Source organism: Apium graveolens, chromosome 3 (assembly GCF_009905375.1).
Source record: "Apium graveolens cultivar Ventura chromosome 3, ASM990537v1, whole genome shotgun sequence".
Lineage (NCBI taxonomy): Eukaryota > Viridiplantae > Streptophyta > Magnoliopsida > Apiales > Apiaceae > Apium > Apium graveolens.
Window position 1 is genome coordinate 184,154,418 of NC_133649.1, and position 11,742 is coordinate 184,166,159.

Sequence of the window (11,742 nt, forward strand, 5' to 3'; positions counted from 1 at the left end):
TGAAGTTGGTGAAGCAGTGCTATTAAAGGTTTCACCTTGGAAAGGTTTATCAAGATTTGGGAAGAAAGAAAAGCTGAGTTCACGTTATGTTGGCCCTTTTGAGATTTTGAGGCATGTGGGAAATGTTGCGTACGAATTAGCATTACCACCTCACATGCAGCATATTCACAACGTGTTCCATGTGTCGATGTTGAAGCGTTATTTCCCTGATTCGAATCATGTGATAGAATACGAGCCAATCGAGATTCAGCCAGATTTGTCTTTTGTAGAGCAACCAGTACAGATATTAGATAAGAAAGAAAGAGTGCTTAGGAATAAGTCTGTGTCTTTAGTACGAATCTTGTGGAGGAATCCCAAGGTTGAAGAGTCGACCAGGGAGTTGGAAAGCGAAATGCAATCCAAGTATCCTCATTTGTTTTCCTAGGCTGATTCTGAGGACAGAATCCTGTTAAGGGGGGAAGGATGTAATAACCGGGAAAATTATGTCAATATTATGTGTTAAATAGATACATATTATGTGTTTTATAAATTTAAAGTAATTGTTGCCTTGATATGAGATGTTATAACTTTTATGTGTGTTTCTGTGCGGGCCAGAAAAAATTCTCGATTGATTAAAATATGTTTAAACTGCAATTATATGAACTTATCTCCAATCGGGACGCGTGTTTATTAGCGTCTTTATTAATATACCTGTTAGGTCACACACACACTGTAGAGGGGGTGAATACAGTGTATAATACAATCAAATCGAACTTTAAGAACTTAAGTAACAGAATACAAACTTTATTGAAACAATAAACTCTGTTACAGTATGGAACTGTTACCTCTCAGTGATGAACAATATCACGAGAGCTGCTAGGGTTACAATGAATAATCTTCTCGAATTATGATAACACTTATAGTGTAAACCCTATGTCTGTGTTTATATACTACACAGTTACAAGATAATCGCTAGTTGATATGGAATATAATTCTACTTCCTAAAATATATCAATCAGATATCTTTTCTTCCAAGTATTCCATTCTTCACGGAATTCCTTCTTCATGCATATCTTTTCTTATGTTTATCTTGATCTTCTTTCCTTTAATCAGCTACTGTCCTTATCTGATCGTCCTTCAGCACTTAAGTTCTGATATCTATCTTCTGATGATTATCTCCTGATAATATAAGTACTGATATCCTTAAGTCCTGACTTCCAGTATAAGTACTGATCAACAGTTAAGTACTGATTTATCCTGTTCAAGTAAGATCTGAAAGCTAAACATAAAACATATTAGCCATGACATTATCAAATATATCTAACAATCTCCCCCAACTTGTAAATTAGCATAATATACTAGTTTAACAGATATTTGATGATGTCAAAAACATTAAGTACAAATGCATGAGAATTAGACTAGATAACTACAACTTACAGTCCTTAAAGCTTTACCAATATTCAACTTCTGATAACAACTTCAGTCTGTACAAATATCAGAATTTAAGCAGTTGTAGATCTTCAACTTGGCTTTATCATCTGATCTCTCTGATGTCAGGAGTTGTTCTGAGATAGTTCTTCAACAAACATTTCTCAGCATATCTGAGTTCGTCAATCATTCTCCTTTTGACATCTTTAAGCTCGTCAGTATCTTCACCAGTTTGAAAGATTGCAGCTCTGAGATCATTGATCTTTGCTTTTCTCAACTCCTGATCTAGTCTTATGACATAAGCTTTGTCAGACTCCAGATTGAATTGAAGTCCCTTAATACCAAGATATGTTCTGATCTGTGCAGTATTAGGCTTTATATCAACAATATCACCATTGTGATCTATGTACTTTGGAACATATATGCTGTCAGACTTAACAGAATAAAGCCTTTTCTGTCTCTGAATCTGTTTTCTTAAGTAGTTTGCAGCAGTCCCTGTTATTCTGTCATCCACTTGAAGTAAGAAAAGTACATGCTCCAATTCTTCAAAATACTTCAATGGAATGGCATTTTGTCTTATATGATAAACCCTGCCATCTGTCATGAAATACAACATGATGTATTCTTTCAAGTAGGTATGGTAAACCATCTGTATAGATTCCAGTTGATTCAATCTCTCAGGAGTTGCTCCAATACCTGGTTCACTCAAGGAAGTTGGATCATTGGTAGTGTTGTGTACTCTTCTTTCATCAGCACTTCCCAATCCAGTTTTATCTCTTGCTTCCTTTCCAGTAACTACTCTTGCTTCAAAACCACTTGCAGTAGTCTTCAAAGGTTGAGTCTGTTTTGCTTTAGTGAATCCTCGTAGGAGTGTCTTTGATCTATCTTCTGATATCAAGTTAACTTGAGCTATGTCAGAGGTTACTTGCTTCTTCTGAATGTCAGAACTTACAATTTCTTGACTCTGAACAACTTGAGCCATGTCAGAGGTTGTTTTAAGAACTTTTCTTGAAGTCAGAGCAAGATCATCCTTTTCATTAGTAATTTCTTCATTCTCAGGAGGTACATAAACCTTGATAGGTTCACAAACCTTTTCTTTACCCTTGGATCTTGGATCTATCTGTGGTTGTGATCTAGCCAATGTTGCTTCAGTATGTGTCCTTTCTTTGATCACAATGCCTTTGAGTTTTGGAAGTGACTTTTTACCAGAAGCTTCAGATTTAGATGTGACTTTCTCTGATTTAAGTCTGGCTTCTTCTTCCTTTAAACTTTCCAAGTCCATTCCTGGATTTTCCTGAAGAAATAACTATCTTGACATTTCCTCATCAAGATCTAGAAGTTCATCAGAACTTATCCTTTTACCAGTAGCAGAACTTATTCTTTTCCCAGTATCAGAACTTGTCCTGTGACTAGCTTGTCTTGATGTAAACCTTCTACCTTGACTATGACCGCTACCCATTCCAGAGTATCATTGGTCATCATTTCCATCATCCTTTCCTTGCAGTGTCTTGTTAGTTTTGCATTTGGACTTAATTACCTTCTCCCCCTTTTTGGCATCAGCAGGTAGTAGAAGAGAGAGAAGCAATTCCACTGAGGATTGGATTTCAGTTAGTTGTGATTGCTGAGAAGCTTGATTTTTCAGAATTTCATCAATCTGAGCTTGTTGATGATCTTGAGTCTTCTCAATATAAGCAATCCTGTCAATGGTAGGTTGGAAGAACTTTTTCTTATCAATTTTCCAAACTTGTTCTTGTTTGATAAAGTTCTCCTGAATCTTGTGTAGCTCTGCATGAGTAGTTGAATGAAGACCTTGTAGATGTTTAGTACTCAATGCAGTGACCCTAAGCTGGGTTTTAAAATCATCAGAATTTAACATTACATCAGCTTTAGTCAAGTGCTCAGCAAGATGTTTTTCAGTTGGAACACATGAAACTGAGTTCCATTCCTTAGTCCACTCCTGACCTGCAGGAGTTTCACTCCAAGGTACTGGTGCTTCCCCGGTAATAAACTGCTGAACCAATTCAGACTTAGGAAGAGTCTGTTTAGGAGTATGTCCGGAAGGACCTGCTGTATCAGTATCTACAACATGAGCAGTTGGAGCAGCATCACCAGTATCTCCAGCATGTGCAGCATCAGAACTTAAAGAATCAGTATCTTCTGATAAGACAACAGTGTGAGTAGCAATAGAGGCTTCAGCATCCTCTAATTGCTGATCTTGTTCTAAGTTCTGATCAACAGCCATATCCTGATGCTCACCTAAATTCTGATAATTAGCATCTTGATGCAGAGAAGGTGTTGTTGATAACTCTGGAGTTTGAACAGCATCAGTAACAGGTGTTGTGGAAGGAATATTTGTTGTTGGAGCTTCTAAGAGAATTACTGCAGGCACAACCAAGTTTTGAACATTAATATCAGCACTTGTGCCTGGATTAACAGAAGACACAGAAGTTGTGTTAGCCTTTTCAGAAACAGCTTCCTGTGATGGAGTTGATGGAGAAGAAGTGACTGGAGCAAATTCCTTGTCTTGTGAGATCAGAGATTCCTGATCTCCTTCCTTAGCTGCTTCCTCTTCATCATCTGAAACTGGCCTTTTTGCCCTCTGTTTCTTGTATCTCGTTGTTGATTTGGATTCCTTGGGAGTTTCAGGAACTGTCATTCTTCTAAGCCATTTGAGAAGCCTAGATCCCCCAATTCCAGAATCCTTCTGAGAAGTCACTTTCTCAGCTTCACCTACAACAGGTTCTGAAGAAGGAACCTGTTCCTCAGTATCAGATTCATCTCTCAGTACAGTCCTCCTCCTCTTTTGAGGTGTTTGAGGAATAGTTTTCTTCCTCTTTGGCTTGGAGGGTGAGGGTTGAACAATCTGTGAAGTAGAGAGATAGGATTTGAGATAAGTCCTGAGGGTAGGTTGAGTAGTATGAGTGGTAGGTGCTGAGGATGATGGTTTTTGGGTGTTTGTGGTTGGTTGGACATCAGAGTAAACAGATCTATAAGTATCAGGATCAACATTTACTAGGATCTGTTTTACAGACTGAGGAATCTGTAATGGTCTAACCACTATTTTCTTAGTATCAGCATTTACCAGATCATTAAAATATCGTTTGGCAACTCTAAAAGGTGGGGTTGAGGAACTGACTAATTGAGGTTCATCAGTACAAAAAGTATATATAAGTTGACAGAATCTAGCAAAATAGACAACATTTCTATCCTCTGTCATCCTATCCCCAATAGAACCAATTATTCCAGTTGCAAAATCAAAATGAGTTTGATGGATAATAGCATACCCTATGTGCTGACTCAGAATTGGGATAACATCAAAATTCGAACATTTGTTCCCAAAAGCTTTGGTTATGCAGTCAAAGAAGAAACTCCATTCTCTTCTGATATTAGCCCTTTTTAACTGCCCGAGCTTTGCCAAACTCTTTTCATATCCCAAATCAGCCATTAACTCCTGAAGTGCTGATTCCTCTGGAGTTAAAAAAGTACAATTTTCTGGGAGATGTAAAGCTTTGCGTATTGTACCAGGAGTGACTACATAAGATGAATCACCCACTTCAAAAACAATACTGGGAGTGTCATGTTTACCACCATCATCAAAGTGCCCAATCCGCCAATACGTCAGAACTTGATGACTCGTAAAGACTTCAGGCTGTGTTAATGCGTACCCAATCTCACTGTGTGCAAGAAGATCTTGCACAAAATGCAATTCAGATGGAGCTTCAGCATGATCAATAATTGCAGCATAGTTGTTTGGAACAAACTTAGCTCCATCAATGATTAAATCCTTTGGTGCCATGTGAAAAAATTGAGATTCAAGTATGCCTGTTAGGTGTTTGATATAATGTCTGTATGAAAAACCAACGTGAGAAATAAAGAGAAAGAGAGTAAAAGTAAGGAGAGAGATAAAATATGAAGAAAATAAAAGATTAAAGAAATCTTCTCTCTGTTGTACTTATACTTCAAAAAAATGTTACCGTTGGACACCTGTCAGACATGCAGTAATAACGGATAGTTACTGGGCTCGAGAAAACAGGAATCATTACTTACCCATTTGCCTAGTTTCAAGGAAAAACCGTTCCATTTATCAAGAGAAACAGTTATAATTCAAAATTTAAACCGTTATGACTGATTGAATTATTTTTCACTGCATCATTAATATTCTGAAAATAAAACACATGAAAATGACCAAGATAAATTAGATAAGTAAGTGCTGAAAACGAATCAGAACTTAATATAAAACAAAATTTATATGGTCATCAGAATATCAATCAGGATTTATCAACACAAGATAAAATAACTCAGAGACAAAATCTTGAAGTAAAAACAACTTTTATTAATATATCAAGACAATACATTCATGAAATAGAAATTACATCAATACTTATACAAGATTTTCCCTAAGTTTCTAAACCTAACATCAACAGCGTTAGTCCTAGCTAAGAAGCCTGACAAAGCTGATGATGAAGAAAAACAGGAAGAAGACGAGATTAAGTCATCTTCTTCTTCCTACTCTCGACAAACAGAATGGCGAGTCTGATGATTCGCTCTTGCTGGCGGAGAGCTGCCAGTCTTTCCTCCTCCAATCGCTCCAAATGGCGATGGTAATCCATATAGAAGAACATGAGGTGGGTCAGTACCTCCTGTGGGACAGAGTCCCATATCTCCTCAGAAATGCCTGTGACATGCCATTCCTGCTGCCAGTCGGCACAGCTTAGCTCCATATTGAAGTTTTGGTAGTTCAAAAACATGTTGTATCTGACCATTGTGTTTTTGAAAGAAAAAGTATGAAGATAAGTGTGTGAGAAGAATTTGATGGAAAGGTTGATGTTAAGTGGCTGCTTATAAAGGCAAGAGAATGCTAGGAGACGTAAAAGTATTGAATGCTGACAGGTAGAATTAATTCTACCTCGTCTCCCTAGACTTTGAAAAAGAATAACATTCATTGGAAAGAGGAAACATGGTTTAAAGCGCACAAGAAACAAGTAACATTAGACTGTTCAGGTACAAATACCATTAACCCTAACCATAGTGACTATTAATCTTCCACTTCAACATATTCTAGTTCGAACTGAGACTGTTACCAAATTTTATTCACAGATAAGCCAAGTAAAGGATTAGACTGAGAAATCAGAACTTAGACCTATACCAGAACTTAACAGTCATTAGAACATAATTTCTTAACTCGAAAAAGGAATGCCCATCTTAGTAAATCCTTATACAAGTTCTGAGTTATAGACTTCAGAACTTAATCATCAAAACGTGTAACTAGAACTTGTCCTCAGAATTTATGCAAAGTGACACAATGACTGTTTATCTAGAATAACAGAGACCTCCACAGTAATTTTCATCATTTAGATGGTGTGATTAATGTGTGCATTAAGCTAAATAACAGACAAAGAGTAAAGTCTGATTCACTTTAGTAAATCTTAGAAATAAGGCATAACTAAAATTTTTCTAAAGAGCTGTCATTGTCCTGAAACCTACTGATGAATGAGTTCATGCTTGAGTCCACCTCAACTGTTTTGTGCTAATTTTATGCATCTTTTGAAATTCTATTTTACAGTGGCTTCTCAGTGTAAGTGAGTCACAACTGCTTATCAGAATTTATGCTATTATCAGAGTATTTCTCCAGTAATCATAGAGTGTGAAAAGTCACCAAGAAAATATTTTGCTTTTCTAATGCATATTTACTTAATACCAGCAATGCACTTGGGTCATCCCTTCCATATTTTTACTCTAGATCTCAAAGGAGTACCTGATTTTATTCTTTGATCTTTTTGCTTTTTCTTTTGATAAGTGAGGTTTATCAGCACTTAGTACATTCAGCAGTTTTACTAGTATCAGAACTTAACAGATGAGTAGCATTATTCTAATTTGTGACTTAATAATAAGATATACAAAGTAAACTCAACTAAGCTCAATTATCAGAATTTGCTAGTGTCATAAGATTTCCACTGAAATAATTACTTCTTACATGGGATCATTTGTTTATTGAAGACTACTAGATCAGTATCTAGCACAGTTATCCTCATAGGATTTAATAGTTACTTTGAACAGACATATCACTTATCAGAGTTTAGAAACATATATCAGACAACAATCAGTACTTAAACGTGTATTTCAATTAAGCACAGAATAAACAAAGAGATTACATTTTGTAAATACTGATCATAAAGACTGATGCATCAGAACAAAACAAGACAGATTTAGAAAAAGAACCTGAGACCATTCCAAGTTCATTTACCAATCTTGTAAAAGTGGCTTCACATAGTGGTTTTGTGAAGATATCTGCTAGTTGTTGATCTGTTGGAACAAAGTGCAATTCCACTGTACCTTCATCCACATGTTCCCTTATGAAGTGGTACCTGATGCTGATGTGCTTTGTCATAGAGTGTTGAACTGGATTACCTGTCATAGCAATAGCACTTTGATTGTCACAGTAAATAGGGATTTTGAAATATGTTAACCCATAATCCAGTAACTGATTCTTCATCCAAAGAATCTGTGCACAACAGCTTCCTGCAGCAATATACTCTGCTTCTGCAGTTGATGTGGAAATTGACTTTTGTTTCTTGCTGAACCAAGAAACCAATCTGCCTCCAAGAAATTGGCAGCTTCCACTTGTGCTTTTCCTGTCAATTTTGCAGCCTGCAAAATCTGCATCTGAGTAACCTATTAGTTTAAAGTCCGATTCTCTAGGATACCACAATCCCAGATCAGCTGTTCCTTTAAGATACTTAAAGATTCTTTTCACAGCTGTTAAGTGAGGTTCTCTTGGATCTGCTTGAAATCTTGCACAAAGACAGGTAGCATACATGATATCAGGTCTACTAGCAGTTAGATAGAGCAGAGAGCCAATCATACCTCTGTAATCAGCAATATCTACTGATTTACCAGTATCCTTATCCAGTTTTGTTGTAGTGGCCATGGGAGTGGATGCACTTGAACAATCTTGCATTCCAAATTTCTTCAACAAGTTTCTGGTGTACTTAGATTGACAAATGAAAGTGCCTTCTTCATTCTGCTTGACTTGAAGGCCCAGAAAGTAGCTAAGTTCCCCCATCATACTCATCTGATATCCTGACTGCATCAGTTTGACAAACTTCTTGCAAAGTCTGTCATTTGTAGATCCAAAGATGATATCATCAACATAAATCTGGACAAGAAGTAAGTCCTTTCCATGGTTGAGGTAGAATAGTGTTTTGTCTATTGTTCCTCTGTTGAATCCACTTTCCAGAAGAAACTGAGCTAAAGTCTCATACCATGCTCTAGGAGCTTGCTTAAGTCCATAAAGTGCTTTATCAAGCCTGTAGACATAATCTGGATGTTTGGAATCTACAAAGCCTGGAGGTTGTTCAACATATACTTCCTCCTCCAATTATCCATTGAGAAAAGTACTTTTCACATCCATTTGAAAGACAGTAAACTTTTTGTGAGCAGCATAAGCCAAAAATATCCTTATGGCTTCTAACCTAGCAACTGGTGCAAATGTTTCATCATAATCAATTCCCTCTTGTTGAGAATATCCTTTTGCGACCAGCCTTGCCTTATTCCTTGTAATTATGCCATCACTGTCAGTTTTGGTTCTGAATACCCATTTTGTACCAACAATAGATGTATTCTTTGGTCTTGGCACTAGGGTCCAGACTTTTTTCTTTCAAATTCATTTAACTCTTCCTGCATTGCTTGCACCCAATCAGCATCTTGAAGAGCTTCTTCAACTTTCTTTGGCTCAGTCTGAGAGAGAAAAGAATTGTAGAGACATTCATTTGAAGTACCTGTTCTAGTTCTGACACCTGTATCAGGATTTCCAATTATCAAATCAGGTGTATGTGATTTTGTCCACTTCCTTGCAGATGGAACGTTGTCTCTAGAACTGGATACTCCCCCATGATCCATGCTATCTTCATTTTCATTTTCTGATGCTCCCCCTGAAACTATGCTCTCTGAGTTGGATTCTTCAGTATTTATATTTTCAGCACTATCAGAACTTGGCTTATCAGAACTTGACGAATCAGAACTTGAAGAGCCAGATGCATGTTATGATGTTTCTTGAGATGAGGTAGGATCTTGAGTATGCCCCCCCCTGCATAGGTGCATCTTCCCTTGGTGTAGCCACCAAAGTTTCAATAACATCAGAGTTTATTCCATCAGAGTTTACAGTATCAGGACTTAGACTGTCAGGATTTTCAGTATCAGAATTTGAGTCTTCATTTTCAAATCTCAGCTGATCATGGTCAATGAAATCTTCAAGACCAGTAATCTTCTTGTCATCAATAGAGACATTGATAGATTCCATGACCACTTTTGTTCTCAAATTATAGACTCTAAAGGCTTTTGTGGAAAGTGGATATCCAACAAAGATTCCTTCATCAGCTTTTAGATCAAACTTTGATAGCTGTTCAGGATGAGTCTTGAGAACAAAACACTTGCATCCAAATACATGAAAGTATTTCAGATTTGGCTTCTTTTTCTTCACCATCTCATATGGTGTTTTTCCATGCTTGTTAATGAGTGTTGCATTTTGAGTAAAACAAGCAGTCTGCACAGCTTCAGCCCAGAAATAGGTTGGAAGCTTTGCTTCTTCAAGCATTGTACGTGCAGCTTCAATGAGAGTTCTATTCTTCCTTTCAACAACTCCATTTTGTTGTGGAGTTCCAGGAGCAGAAAATTCCTGCTTTATTCCATGGTTTATGCAGAACTCTTCCATTATCAAATTCTTGAACTCAGTGCCATTATCACTCCTTAAAACTTTCACAGAATCTTTGACCATTTTATCCAGATGTTTGACATGATCAATCAAGATAGATGCAGTTTCACTTTTTGTGTGCAAGAAATACACCCATGTGTATCTGGTGAACTCATCCACTATGACCAACGCATACTTCTTCTTTGCAATAGACATGACATTTACTGGACCAAATAGATCAACATGTAGTAGATGATAAGGCTCAAGAATTGATGATCCAGTCTTGCTCTTGAATGAAGATTTTCTTTGTTTGGCCTTCTGATAGGAATCACAAAGACCATCAGGAGCAAATACTGACTTTGGCAGTCCTCTCACAAGATTTTTCTTGACCAGTTCATTTATATTGTTGAAATTTAAATGAGAGAGTTTCTTATGCCAATTCCAGCTTTCTTCAATTGATGCTCTACTCATCAGACAGATTGCAGAACCATCAGTACTTGTTGAAAGCTTAGCTTCATAAATGTTACCACGCCTGTATCCTTTCAGAACAACTTTGCCTTTAGATTTACTCACAATTTCACAGTGTTCTTCAAAGAAATCAACATGATAACCTCTGTCACAGATTTGACTTATACTCAGTAGGTTATGTTTAAGTCCTGAGACCAGAGCTACTTCTTTAATTATCACATTTCCAAGATTGATATTGCCATATCCCAATGTTTTTCCAATGTTGCCAACTCCATAAGAAACACTTGGGCCAGCTTTCTCCACAAAGTCTGATAGCAGGGCCTTATTTCCAGTCATATGTCCTGAACATCCACTGTCCAGACTAGAATATTTTTCCTGTTGTCCTGCAATCACAAAGACCACTAATTATTAGTTTTAAGGACCCAGACTTGCTTGGATCCTTTGGCCTTATTAAGTTTGTTAACATTTACAGCGGATTTAGCATCAGAGTTTATGTTAACAATTTTCTTATCAGAACTTACACTATCAGACTTTGAATCAGAATTTACACTAGAAGGAACAATGGAAACTTTCTTCAAAGAAGGTTTTATTTGATAATAATCATAGTACAGACTATGATATTCCTTACAAGTATAAATGGAATGCCATAAACTACCACAATGAAAACAAGGATTTTGTGGTTTGTATCTAACAGACTGACTCTTAACTCCTGATTTTGAAGGTAAGGAGTTAATATTCTTATTCTTCCTGCAAAAAGAAGCCAGATGGTTAGAACTTCCACAGTTATGACATGTTTTCCTAGGAGCATCAGGAACAGGTTTATAATTATTATTGTTATTCACACCTTCCTTTCCATTCCTATTTTTGCCAGGTGATTTTACCTTGTTTGCATTCTTAACATCTTTCAGCTTATGCTTAAGCTGCTTCTTTGTCATTAAGCCTATGTTCACTTCAGCTGTCTTTTCCTGTTTTAGTTTGTCAGAAGTTAATTCCTTTGTAACTTCTGATTTCTCATTTTTAGACTTTACAGTTACAAACTTAACAGGTTTTAACTTTGGCTTTTGCTTATCAACAGGCTTAATTTCTTCAGTTCCTTTATCATTCTTATCTTCTCCATAACCTAAGCCCTCTTTCCAGTTTCCACTGCTTAGCAAATTTTGAGTTGTTTTGCCAGAGTT